Source organism: Bubalus kerabau, chromosome 13, assembly GCF_029407905.1.
Source record: "Bubalus kerabau isolate K-KA32 ecotype Philippines breed swamp buffalo chromosome 13, PCC_UOA_SB_1v2, whole genome shotgun sequence".
Lineage (NCBI taxonomy): Eukaryota > Metazoa > Chordata > Mammalia > Artiodactyla > Bovidae > Bubalus > Bubalus kerabau.
The window spans coordinates 31,336,170-31,349,925 of NC_073636.1; the positions used below are offsets into that span (position 1 = coordinate 31,336,170).

General features: G+C 38.4%; 1 protein-coding gene across 5 annotated transcripts in view; it reads left to right on the top strand.

The window, feature by feature from the left end:
* PTER (phosphotriesterase related) overlaps positions 1–13,756 on the top strand; it is a 74,459-nt gene that overhangs the window by 50,960 nt on the left and 9,743 nt on the right. The gene's annotated exons all lie outside the window — the stretch shown is intronic.

The window sequence follows — 13,756 nt, forward strand, 5'->3', positions numbered from 1 at the left end:
ATCCCATGTGCCCAAACTAAGACCCGATGCAGTCAAATAAATAAATATTTTTTAAAAACCAAAAACAAACAAGCAAAAAAAGAAATTAATCAGGAACAAAGTAAAGGCCTGATAAGCACATGAGAATTTTTAAAAGCAAATAATTACTAATGACACTGCTTCTTTCCCATTTCCTAATGTCCACTGACATTTCTTCTGTTACCACTATTGCAGATGATAGGAAAATATAAGAAAAAGTAGATGCTTTTAAACATGTCATCATAGCTACTGTATAAACTTAGTTTTTTCTGCAGTTAAATTTTACATAAGAATCTACATTGCAACCCTCAGAATGGGAGAAAATATTTGCAAATGAATCAAACAACAAGGGATTAATTTCCAAAATATACAAACAGCTAATGCAGATCAATTAAAAAAAAGAAACAATCAAAAATGGACAGAAGATCTAAATAGATACTTCTCCAAAAAGACTCATGGATGGCTAAGAGGCACATGAAAAGATGTTCAGCATCACTACTTATTAGAGAAACTCAAATCAAAACTGCAATGAGGTATCACCTCACACCAATCAGAAAGGCTATCATCAAGTGGGGTAGGACAACTAAGAAAGTAGAGGGTAGGAACAATTGAGAAAGTAGCATTACATATATACACTGTGCTGTGCTTATTCGCTCAGTCATGTTGGACTCTTTTCAACCCATGGACTGCAGCCCACCAGGCTCCTCTGTCCATAGGAATTCTCCAGGCAAGAATACTGGAGTGGGTTGCCATGCCCCTCTCCAGGGGATCTTCCCAACCCAGGAATTGAACCCAGGTCTCCCGCATTGCAGGCAGATTCTTTACCAGCTGAGCTACCTGGGAAGCCCCGTATATACACTATCATGTGTAAAATAGCTAGCTAGTAGGAACCTGCTATATAACACAGGGAGCTCAGCGTGGTGCTCTGTAATAACCTAGACGGGTGGGGTGGTGGTGGAGGCAAGGCTCAAGAGGGAGTGCATGTGTATATATATATATATATGGCTGATTTGCATTGTTGTACAGCAGAAACCAACACAACATTGTAAAGCAATTATCCTCCAATTAAAAAAGAAAAGGAAAAAAAATCTCTTCAAACAACAAATGCTGGAAAGGGTGTGGAGAAAAGGGAAACCTCCTACACTGTTGATGGGAATATAAATGGATACAACCATTATGGAGAAAAATATGGAGGTTCCTTAAAAGCTAAAAATAAAGCTACCATATGATCCAGAAATTCCAATTCTGGGCATATATATGAAAAAAAATCATAATTCAAAAAGATACATGTATCCCAGTGTTCATTACAGCACTATTTACAATAGCCAGGATATGAAAGCAACCTAGATACCATTGACAGAGGAATGGATAAAGAAGATGTGGTATATATTTACAATGGAATATTACTAAGCCATAAAAACAAACAAAATAATGCCATTTGCAGCCACATGGATGGACCTAGAGACCATCTCTGTCTCAGAGAAAGATAAATATCATATGATATCACTTATATGTGGAATCTTAAAGAAATGGTAAAAATGAACTTATTACAAAAATGGAAGTGGAGTCACAGACATATAAAGCAAATTTATGGTTATGAGGGGTGAAAGGAGGCAAGGGATAAATTGGGAGATTGGGATTGACATATACACACTACTATATAACTATATATAAAATAGATAACTAAAAAGAACCTAGTGTATAGTACAGGGAACGCTACTCAATACCATATAATGACCTATATGGGAAAAGAATCAAAAAACAGTGGATATTTTATATGTATAACTGATTCACTTTGCTGTACAGTAGAAACTAACACAATATTGTCAAATCAACTCTACCCCAATAAAATTTTTTAAGAAATCTACATTGATTTGTAGAGAGTACTCAGTGAGACAGAAACACACACAAAACATGAGCACATTTCAGTGTGATGTTGTGTAGTGACACCGGCCACAGCTATCCCTTGACGAATGCAGCGCATATTCTATGCATCTGGGACAATGGAGAATGAGAGGGTGCTGGGAACACAGCGTCTGATCCTACCTCTCACAACAGCACCTACTTTCTGAGTGACCTTGAGCAAGTCACTGAAGCCTCCAAGTCTTTTACTCATCTGTCAAAAGGGGTTAAGAAAAATTATTTTTTAACCCTTAAAGCGTTAGACAAATTTCCCCAAGTATTGCTTGTCATAGTTTTCCTTTTACTCTTTAGGAGAAGTAAAATAAAAGTAAAGTAAAAAGACCTATTTAACAAGAAATAGAAAATCCAGACAAATATTGGACAAACTGAAATGGAGCAAAACTACTTAGTATACCTAAAAGTGCTGAATAAAATGCAATTAATTAACTTATGCTGGTAATTGGTATGTGTTAATTATCCCAAATTGCACTCTTTAACGCAGACACTTGGGCGAATCAGCCCAATGTCAACAGCAAATGAAGACACTGGTCCTGTCTTCTCTCCAACACATTATAGCCACCAAAACCTCCCACAAGTAATTTTTTCTTCTAAAGCCATTTTTCATGCCTCTGACACCATTCCCAAGAAATGTGACATTTTAACAAATAGGATTGCCATGTCTATGAGATTTATCTTCACTCTCCTCAATACCATCATTCCGTGAACTATGTATCGCTTTACATGAAAAAAGCAACCTCTTTTGTGCTCTGTGGCAGCTGCAAAGTTCATATGGTGAAAAGCTCTTCCTAGGGTGGATAAACTGTGAAATGCATTTTAAAATGAAGTTTTAATTACATTTTGCAATTCAGAGCCAACTTCTGGTTTTAGTGTAATTTAAACAAGGGTTTTTCTCTCTTGCAGCCATCTGTTCCTTTTCCTTAAGCTTAGACTTATGTCATAATATTGAAAATGTGACGTCATTCTCTCCTATGACGTCATTAAACATCTCTGTAGGATAATGTGCCCAAGCAGACAACTGAATCATGTTTGTTCAAATATATAGATAATGCGGAATATGCAAAATAAACACATTGAAATCTAAATTATTTCTCTAGTGCTTTTTATTTCCAGTTACTCTCTACAGTTGAGAAGCATAAAAGTAATCCTTTATCACAAAAAGAATCCTCTAAAGAAAGACAAAAGAATCTTTAAAATACCTACATGTATGTGAATAAACTAGTATATTAATGTGAATGTACCATGTGAATTGATGGTTTTGAGTTTGTGTGAAACCAAAGTTCCCGGTAAATATTTACTTGACGTAATAAATTATACTTTCTGGCTATAGACAATGTTTAGGCATTGTTCAGGGAATAGTCTTAGATTTAAAACTTACACCATTCTATTCAGTTTCTGTTTTTGACATTAAAAATAAATTAATTGAAATTCATCAATTAAGAACTTTTCAGATTTTGTAATTCAGCTGTAACTTCCACTAGTAATATAGGAATATATGTGACTAATGTTTTAGAATTATAGTAACATTGAATTTATCAGATTATAGTAATTTATATATTAATTTCTTTTAGACATTATATTACAAATATTTTAAAAATTATTTTAGTTATTAAATCAATAGTTCTAGGTGAGTTTAATAATTCTTTTAAGTAGCTGTTGAAGAACTCTCATTAAATTGTAAAGAATCCCACATGATATGATCTACACAAATATTCATTGGTTTTATTATTATTTTTTTTTTATCTTTCAAGTTTATTTATTTCATCTTATTCTATTATCTTTTCTGGTTTTAAATTAAGAAATTCAGTGACAAGGGAGACAGAATTTTGGGGGGCGTTTCTTTCATGGTAAACAATTTTTATAATAACCAGTCATTGAAATTCAACATTGTTTTAAATAAATCAGTTGTCTATAAGCATCCCCTTATTACTATATTTTTAAATTAAAGAAAATTTTAATTACTTGGTCAAGTTCATAAGTTTCAGCACTGAATATATTCTGTGTTTCTGGATGTGTCAGGCTCTGAATTCAAGTCTCAAAATAGACCAACACATGATGCTTACCCTCCAGGCCCAGGAAGTCACAGGTTGGATGTCTGATGAATTCCAAAAAAGTCACTGCACAATATAATGGGAAGTGCACTAGCCTAGGAGCTAGAATTCCTGGATTCCTGATCAGTTAAGAGACCAAAGCTTTGGTTTCTTCATTTCTGCATTCATGTTAATACCCAGCATCTGTATTTCACCAGTTCATTATGAGTTTCAGAACCTGCACTTTCCATGCTCTTGGTAGCATTTAATGATGCCAACATCTAATGAACTGCCCACAGCAGGCCCTGGTTTCTCCTTCTCCACTTCTGTCACGATGGGGACCAAGTCCCATCACTTGACTCTTCCTTCTTGCCCTGTTCTGGTCTATGACAGCATGATTCGCCCAGATGCTAACCTAAATTCCCCTGCCCTTTGCACCCCCACAAAATAATAACTGTCTACCCCACTAAGATCTCCAAATACAGCCCCCCCTATCCATTCTTCTGTTGTTAACTTAATTCAGATCCTCATTTGTCCCCTAAACCACTGTAATTATCTCCAAACAGGAAATCACTCTCTTAGTTTTGCTCCTTAATCTAGCCTCCATGTTGCTACTATTTGGATCTTTCCAAACACAAATCTGCTTTACATATCTCCATCCTGATTTACAACTCTTCAGAGGTTCCATGTCACCTGCAGCACAAAATCCAAACATCCTGGTCATTTGGTCCCTACCAATCTTTCCAGCTCATCTCCCGTCCCTTCTAGATGCACAGGCAGAAGCTGGGCTAAAGCCACACTGACCACGATTTTGAGTAACCTATGCTGAGTGTTCTACATGCTTCTCACATGACCTCATCCCTCTGATGTGAATACAGTATTCTCTGATCTACTAGGCAGAGCCTTTCTTCAATATACATCTCATCAGAGATGTTTTTCTCTATCAAGCCTTTCTTGAATGAGCCAAGCAGTGTTTGGTATCTCCTCTGTGTCATCCCAGATCCTAGGAGTACTTTCTTAGACTCGGCAAGGTCTGAAAAGCAATGATCTGTTTCCATGTCTATTTTTACTACTGGACAGTGATCTTCTTGAAGGACGGGATTCCATATTATTTGTCTTTGTTTTCCCAGCTTGTACATCATAGTAAATAAATGATCAACAATTTCTTATTAGATGGATGAATGGATGGATAGATGGGTGCATCTCCCCTCATGCACGTTAGTGCTGATAAATTCAGCCTTATCTTCCAGAAACAATAAGCTCTTTTACCTCTCAATAGGTGTTCTTCTGGATTATCCATCCTTCATCTGACACTTGAACCCCACCAACCTACATCTGAATAGTTTTCTTCAGGACTCAACTCAAATGAGTTGCCTCTTTGATTATCCTTTCACGATATTTTGTATGTATTGTACTATAAAAAGCTTTCAATGACAATAACTGTAATTATTAATTTAAATATGTGTTTCCTTCCATGACTTTCAGTTCTTTGAGACTGCTGCTTAAATTTCTTATTCATAGGAGTATTCCCAACACAAAAGCTAGAACAGGGTAGGTAGCAGTACAAGACAGTAAATGTTTGCTGAATTAATTCATGAAGGTGTGCTTGAATGTATGAGATGAAATCATATATTTGCAAGTTCTTTGAAACCGGAAAAGCCCAAGACAAATGTTAGGTAATGTTATCATCTGGATCACACCCACGTATCATATCCTTTCCTCTGCTTCTTAGTTCTTTCTTCCCAGAGAGCTCACAGGCCCTTGTCTAAATTATCACTTCACACAGATTTCCTTGCTCCCACTCAGAGTGCATTTTGACATTAAACTAAACCCCTCAGCTCTTGGATAAAGATCTAGAATATAAAGAGGTTTGAAAAACAGAATCAATCGTCTCGCATTTCAGTACTGGCCTTAAAAACGTACGTACGTGATAACCATATTCTGAAAATAAAGACAGCCAGATGGTGTCAGAGAACTGTTTTCTTAGCTAATAGTGATATATTTGTCATCAATTTATGCCTGTTCCTTATAAAGAGAGAATCTGTTTACTGGTTGAGGAGCAAACAGAAGAAATGATATAATATAAATAACAAGAATAAATACTTGATATGAATATCTCATCTTCCTCTTGGGAAATTCCAGGATATTTTACAGATAACATTTGTGATCAACATGATTGACCTTGAAGAAAGGACTTTCTCCAGTGTGAAACACAGCAGCTCTTCTGCATCTCACAATCACCACACTATTTAGGGCAAGAGGTGAAAGATATTTACCTCAAAGGTTGGGGAAGACTGCAATAAGAAAGAATGTAATTATTCATGCAAATAGACTATACAGCAACCCACTCTAGTATTCTTGCCTGGAGAATCCCATGGACAAAGGAGCCTGGCGGGCTACAGTCCACGGGGTCGCAAAGAGTCGGACATGACTGAGTGACTAACGCACATAGAATATGGAATGAGGAAAACTGGCTTGAGGTTGACACCTTCGCTCTTGTAAGAAGTGCTCTGAGATCACTGATGACTGGGAGGGGCAGGACCTCTGTTTAAGCCTCATCTGAAAGACGTCAAGCAGAGTATATTTTTCCCTGGTACCATTTTGACATCTGGGGTCAATCCTTTCTCCAAGCGGAAAAAAAAAGTCACATGCATAAATGCAACTTCAGTAGCATCTTGACAGTCCCTGGAAGTCATCCAGCTGATTGTCAGTTGAGTGTAGTTAAGTCACCTTGTTAGACATTCTGTATGCTGGGTGAGATGCTGTTGTGATGGGGTGTATTTCTCCATAGGGAAGTGCTGTCGTAGGGAATGTGGTGGTGAAAGTGGGTGGATGCTCTCATCACAAAAGGAGCAGTGGGGTGTAAGACCGGGACATCTGAAGATGAATACAAACTGCTCTTATTCACCAGCTGTTCATTTCAGAAGTTAAGGACTCCCAAACTTTTCTGAGACTTAGTTTCTTCATCTATAAAATGAGGACAATCACTGAGGGTGGGGCCCTCATGATGGGATTAATGCCCTTCTAAGAAGAGACACCAGAAAACTTGTGAGAATGTGGCTGCCTGCAAGCCAGAAAGATAGCTCTCACCAGACCTGACCATGCTGATACCCTGATCTTGGATTTCTGGCCTCCAAACTATAAAAAACAATATATGTCTATTGTGCAAGCCAAAAAAGAATAAAAATAAAATGGGATGCTCATACTTTTCTCATGTAGTTTTTGTAAGAATTAAATGATACGGGGCCATCTGAAATGCCTGAGGATTATTAAGTGTTTTATTTTCTTGCTTCACCTGCTTCTCCATCCTACCACATCATTAATATCTAATCCCAAACTCTTTTTTTTTTTTGCAGGGCTCTCTTCTGAAAAGTATGTATGACCACTGACACTATTTTTTCCCATAGATTTTATACTGTGTTCCCTTCTTTAATAGGGAGAATTTAAGTCAACTCATTTCTTAGTTGCCTTCACACTAATGTTCAGTTATCTAGGCTGTTTCACATCACCAAATGTCACTAATAATAATATTAGGTTGGCCAAAAACTTTGTTTGACTTTTTTCCATAACATTTTATGGAACTAACTTTTTGGCCAACTCAATATATGCATGTATATGTGTGTCCAAGGCTTCTCTGGTGGCTCAGTGGCAAAAAAGACTCAGGTTAGATCCCTAGGTCGGGAAGATCCCCTGGAGGAGGAAATGGCAACCCACTCCAGTATTCTTGCCTGGGAAATCCCATGGACAGAAGAATCTGGTGGGCTACAGTCCAGGGTTTGCAAAAGAGTCGGACGCAACTTAGCGACTAGACTAAACTAGAGACATATGTGTGTGTGTGTATATATATATCTCCTGGCTTTTTAATGACAGCAAATTTGTCTGTCTCCTTTTTTAACTTCATTTACCCAATGTCTAAAACATGAGCCTAATTGCTTCTTTTCTGAAGTCTTCTCCCCTATACATTACTGTGAAATTTTTAACAGTGTTTTACAGAAGGACCATTTCCCTCAAGTCGTACTCCTTTCTAATTCCCAGGGATTACATTTGACACTTACATGTGTAGATGAATCTTACTGAACATGTTCATCTTCCTATAGAAACTTACCATGCCATTTTTCAGATGACATTTACAATCCAGGCAGGATTTATATGTAACTGATGTCTGGAGGTCTGGATGCCTGCATTCCCCATCCCTCCCTGAGATAAAGCTTTTGGAAGACCACACACAGGAGAATCACGCAGGGTTTCATGGGCCACTGTAAGGCCTTGGCTCTTTCTTGAGGAAAATGAGGAGCTGTTGGTGGGTTGTGAGCAGGAGAGAGACCTGATTTGACTTAGTTGTGAAGACAGACTTTGGTGGTTGTAATTGAATAGACAGTAACAGAGCAAAGGAAGAGAAACAAGGAGAGTGAGCATCTATTGCAAGGATCCTGCAAAAGATGATGGACTTTTGGACCAGGAGGGCAGCAGGGAAGGTTGTGACTTATCTGGATTCTAGTCATATTTTGAAAGTCAAGCCATAAGTCTATTTGATGGGCTAGATGTAGAGGGTTTTACAGGAAGAAAGAGGAGAAAACCCCAAGGTTGTTGGTCTGAGCAGTGGATGGATGCAGTTGCTATCAACTTAGACAGGGGAGGGTGCTGCAGCAACTGGTTTGGGGTGGGACATGAGGGGCTTAGTTCAAGGCATATTAAACTTTTGTTGTCTATTAGACATCCAAGTAGAGATGGCAAGCAGGCAATTAGACATAAAAGTCTGAACTTTGGAAGAAAGGACCTCAGCATAGAAGACCCTTAATATGTGACCCTTAATATTTGTGAGAGGCTTAGAGAAACCTCAGGTTCTAAGCAACAGTCATGATTAATAGATCTTTTTCACCTTCTCTGACCATATCACTGGAAATATCCAGAATGACATAATGGTCAAATCCTGTCTGTTATATGCAGTGATTGAAGACCTCCACAAAATAATCCTTTCTTATTTGGGGAGTAAATTTCTCATTTTTCAAGTGCAGTTTGAAGGTACAGTGGGGAGGGAATTACATTTTAAAATAAAAATTAAAAAACATGATGCACATACAAAGTCAATGCAATTCTGGGAAAATGTCCTTTGAGGATAAACTATTTAGCCCTAGGAGATGTCACACAGTAGGATGATTAAGGAAGTAGATTCTAGCCTCGAAATGAATTTACATTCCAGCACATCACCTTGCATATCTAATCTCTATGCCCCAGTTTCCTCATCTAAAGACCTGAGACCAGATGGGATTATAGAGAATATTAAGTGAGATAATAAATAAAAAGCACATAGCACAATGCCAGAAGCATAGTAAGTTCTTACACTTGTTGGCTATGATGATGATAAGCAAATCTATTTTTCAGTTGGAACTAAGACTGAAAGATTTTCTTACAGTTTTTCATTTACCATGGATATAGACTCACTATATCACTTAAATACTTATAAAACTGAGTCTCAAGGAATTTAGGCCTAAAGAAGTGAAGACATTGCAACCGGAAATAAGAGTCTGATCCAACCTGTTAGGGGCAACTCCATTGCTTTTCTTGACTCCCCACCCTGACCCATCCTGGTATTTTGCCCATATTGGTAATTAACAATTGGTAGTTAACAAACCAAATGAACTGCCTCAAAAGGAAAAAAAATACTAAACTTATCTCTTCCCCCTTATGTTAATTGTGTATATTTCATTTTTAAGCATGATTCTTTGGGGAAAACAGAATATGTTTACTATAGAAAAACACATATTCTTTTAGCTGAGTAATTTTGGAAGCAAAAATGGTCTCCATGGTAAGAAGAAAGAAAAGGAGTAGTATTAATAGAAGGTGGCACCGAGCTAATGTGCATTTTATAGTATAAAGGAAAGAGTTTTTTTAGCCTCCCTGCCTAAAACAACATCACGAACTAGAAGTTATGCTAAATTGGTGAAGAGAATAAAAAGGAACCAGCTACAGTATGATTGCTCAGAATCAGAGTCAAGAGCCAGCTACCAGGAAGTAGCCCGGGACAGCAGAATCCTCTCACTCATGGACAGAGGCTTAATTGGTCCTCCTAGGGTTTGGAAGAGAGTCTCTGAAAATACTTATGTCCTCTTAGAAGCAGATTTATAGACATATAATAGTGCTTTAATCCTGGCATCCTGATGTTGCCAAAGTAATAGAATATCTATTTTAATATCTAAAAAAGTCTAATAAGACAATGATTATCTGATGTTCCACGTCTCCAGGCCAGCTTTGGATCCTGAACAATCTCTTCTTTTCTCTTAACTCCCTTCACGCAATGTTTAACGAGGCTTATTTTCCCTTCTTATTTTTTTCCATATGCTCTCCTGGTAGGATCCTTCCTTTCTTCATCCTTCTTCCCTCCCTCCCTTCTTTCCTTCCTTCTTTTCTCTCTTTCTTTTTCTCTTTCTTTCTTCTTTCTGTTTTTGAATCTCTACAGTGATACTTTAGGGATTAACTTTCAGCTCAGTTCAGTCACTCACTTGTGTCCAACTCTGCGATCCTATGGACTGCAGCACCCCAGGCTTCCCTGTCCATCACCAATTCCCGGAGCTTACTCAAACCCATGTCCATTGAGTCAGTGATGCCATCCAACCATTTCAACCTTTGTCGTCCTCTTCTCCTCCCACCTTCAATCTTTCCCAGCATCAGGGTCTTTTCCAATGAGTCAGTTCTTTGCATCAGGTGGCCAAAGTACTGCAGTTTCAGCTTCAGCATCAGTCCTTCCAATGAATATTCAGGACTGATTTCCTTTAGGATGGACTGTTTGGATCTCCTTGCTGTCCAAGGGATTCTCAAGAGTCTTCTCCAACACCACAATTTAAAAGCATCAATTCTTCAGTGCTCAGCTTTCTTTACAGTCCAACTCTCACATCCATACATGACCACAGGAAAAACCATAGCTTTCATTAGACGGACCTTTGTCAGAAAAGTAATGTCTCTGCTTTTTAATATGCTGTTGAGGTTGGTCATAGCTTTTCTTCCAAGGAGCAAGCATCTTTTAATTTCATGGGTGCAGTCACCATCTGCAGTGATTTTGGAGCCCAAAAAGATAAAGTCTGTCACAGTTTCCATCGTTTCCCCATCAATTTGCCATGAAGTGCTGGAACCAGATGCCATGATCTTAGTTTTCTGAATGTTGAATTTTAAGCCAACTTTTTCACTCTCCTCTTGTACTTTCATCAAGAGGCTCTTTAGTTCTTCTTTGCTTTCTGCCATAAGTGTGGTGACATCTGCATATCTGAGGTTGATATTTCTCCTGGCAATCTTGATTCCAGCTTGTGCTTCATCCAGCCTGGCTTTTTGCATGATGTACTCTGCATAGAAGTTAAATAAGCAGGGTGATAATATGCAGCCTTGACGTACTCCTTTCCCAATTTGAAACCTGTCTGTTGTTCCATGTCCAGTTCTAACTGTTGCTTCTTGACCTGCATACAGATTTCTCAGGAGGCAGGTCAGGTGGTCTGGTATCCCCATCTCTTGAAGAATTTTCCACAGTCTGTTGTGATCCACAGAGTCAAAGGTTTTGACATAGTCAATAAAGCAGAAGTAGATGTTTTTCTGGGACTCTCTTGCTTTTTTGATGATCCAAAGGATGTTGGCAATTTGATCTCTGGTTCCTCTGCCTTTTCTAAATCCATCTTGAACATATGAAAGTTCATGGTTCACGTACTGTTGAAGCCTAGCTTGGAGAATTTTGAGCATTACTTTGCTAGCGGGTGAGATGACTGCAATTGTGCAGTAGTTTGAACACTTTGGCATTGCCTTTCTTTGGGACTGGAATGAAAACTGACCTTTTCCAGTCCTGTGGCCACTGCTGAGTTTTCCAATGTGCTGGCATACTGAGTGCAGCACTTGCACAGCATCATCTTTCAGGATTTGAGAAAGCTCAACTGGAATTCTGTCACCTCCACTAGCTTTGTTCTTAGTGATGCTTCCTAAGGCCCACCTGACTTTGCATTCCAGGATGTCTGGCTCTAGGTGAGTGATCACACCTTCATGGTTATCTGGGTCATAAAGATCTTTTTTGTATAGTTCTTCTGTGTATTCTTGTCACCTCTTCTTAATATCTCTGCTTCTGTTAGGTCCATACCATTTCTGTCCTTTGTTGTGCCCATCTTTGCATGAAATGTTCCCTCGGCATCTCTAATTTTCTTGAAGAGCTCTCTAGTTTTTCCCATCCTATTGTTTTCCTCTATTTCTTTGCACTGATCACTAAGGAAGGCACTCTTTTCTCTCCTTGCTATTCTTTGGAATTCTGCGTTCAGATGGATATCTCTTTCCTTTTCTCCTTTGCCTTTAGCTTCTCTTCTTTTCTCAGCTATTTGTAAGGCCTCCTCAGACAACCACTTCACCTTTTTGCATTTCTTTTTCTTGGGCATCGTCTTGGTCACTGCCTCCTATGCAATGTCATGAAGTTTTCTGTCCACAGTTCTTCGGGCGCTCTGTCTATCAGATCTAATCTCTTCAATCTGTTTGTCACTTCCACTGTATAATCATAAGGGACTTTCTAAGGTCATACCTGAATGGTCTAGTGGTTTTCCTTTTCTTTCTTCAATTTAAGTCTGAATTTGTCAATAAGGAGTTCATGATTTGGGCCACAATCAGCTCCTGGTCTTGTTTTTGCTGACTGTATAGAGCTCCTCTTTCCTTGGCCATAAAGAATATAATCAATCTGATTTCAGTATTGACCATCTGGTGATGTCCATGTGTAGAGTCTTCTCTTGTGTTGTTGGAAGAGGGTGTTTGCTATGACCAGTGCATTCTCTTGGCAAAACTCTATTAGCCTTTGCCCTGCTTAATTTTGTACTGCAAGGCCAAATTTGCCTGTTACTCCAGGTATCCCTTGACTTCCTACTGTTGCATTCCAGGGGTTAACTTTATGTATCCTTTTTATCTGTTAGAGTTTAAATTTCTTGAGATAATCTACTCTTGTTCCAGACTTGACTTTTCTGTCTGAAGCCTGCACTTATCCTATATTTTTCTCCTTTTCCATTCATTTACATAGTCTTACAAAGAGTGATATTTTTGCTATGATCTCTACTGAAGTGAGAAGATACCCATAAAATTAGCATAAAATAATAAATTCTATTTAAAAAATAAACACACCAGAACATAAATATCTATAGGAGCATTTCCCCTTTTAAAAAATTGCACTGATATTCACATAGGCTTTGGGATTAATTTTAGAACCACTTTATGATTGTCACAAGAAAATCACCCTGTTGCCTTACCTTGGCTTCATGTTTTATCCAGATCAGTATTACTCACCTAATTCTCCAGTCCTGGCCAAATTTCCTTCTTGATAGTTTCCATAGTTCATATCGGGAGAAGGCAATGGCACCCCACTCCAGTACTCCTGCCTGGAAAATCCCGTGGACGGAGGAGCCTGGTAGGCTGCAGTCCATGGGGTCGCTAAGAGTCGGACACGACTGAGCGACTTCACTTTCACTTTCCACTTTCATGCATTGGAGAAGGAAATGGCAACCCACTCCAGTGTTCTTGCCTGGAGAATCCCATGGACGGAGAAGCCTGGTAGGCTGCAGTCCATGGGGTCACACAGAGTCGGACACGACTGAAGCGACTTAGTAGTAGTAGTAGTATAGTTCATATCGGTCCCACTAAGGATTTTCAAAAGAATATAGAGCCTACCCTGAAGACAATTCTGGAAAAGAATTACAACATTGTTTTTGAGATGGCAGCATAATTAAAATGTCTATAGTTTTGAAGTCCTTGAGATGAGAAAACTCCCTTTTGGATGAGAATGTTCC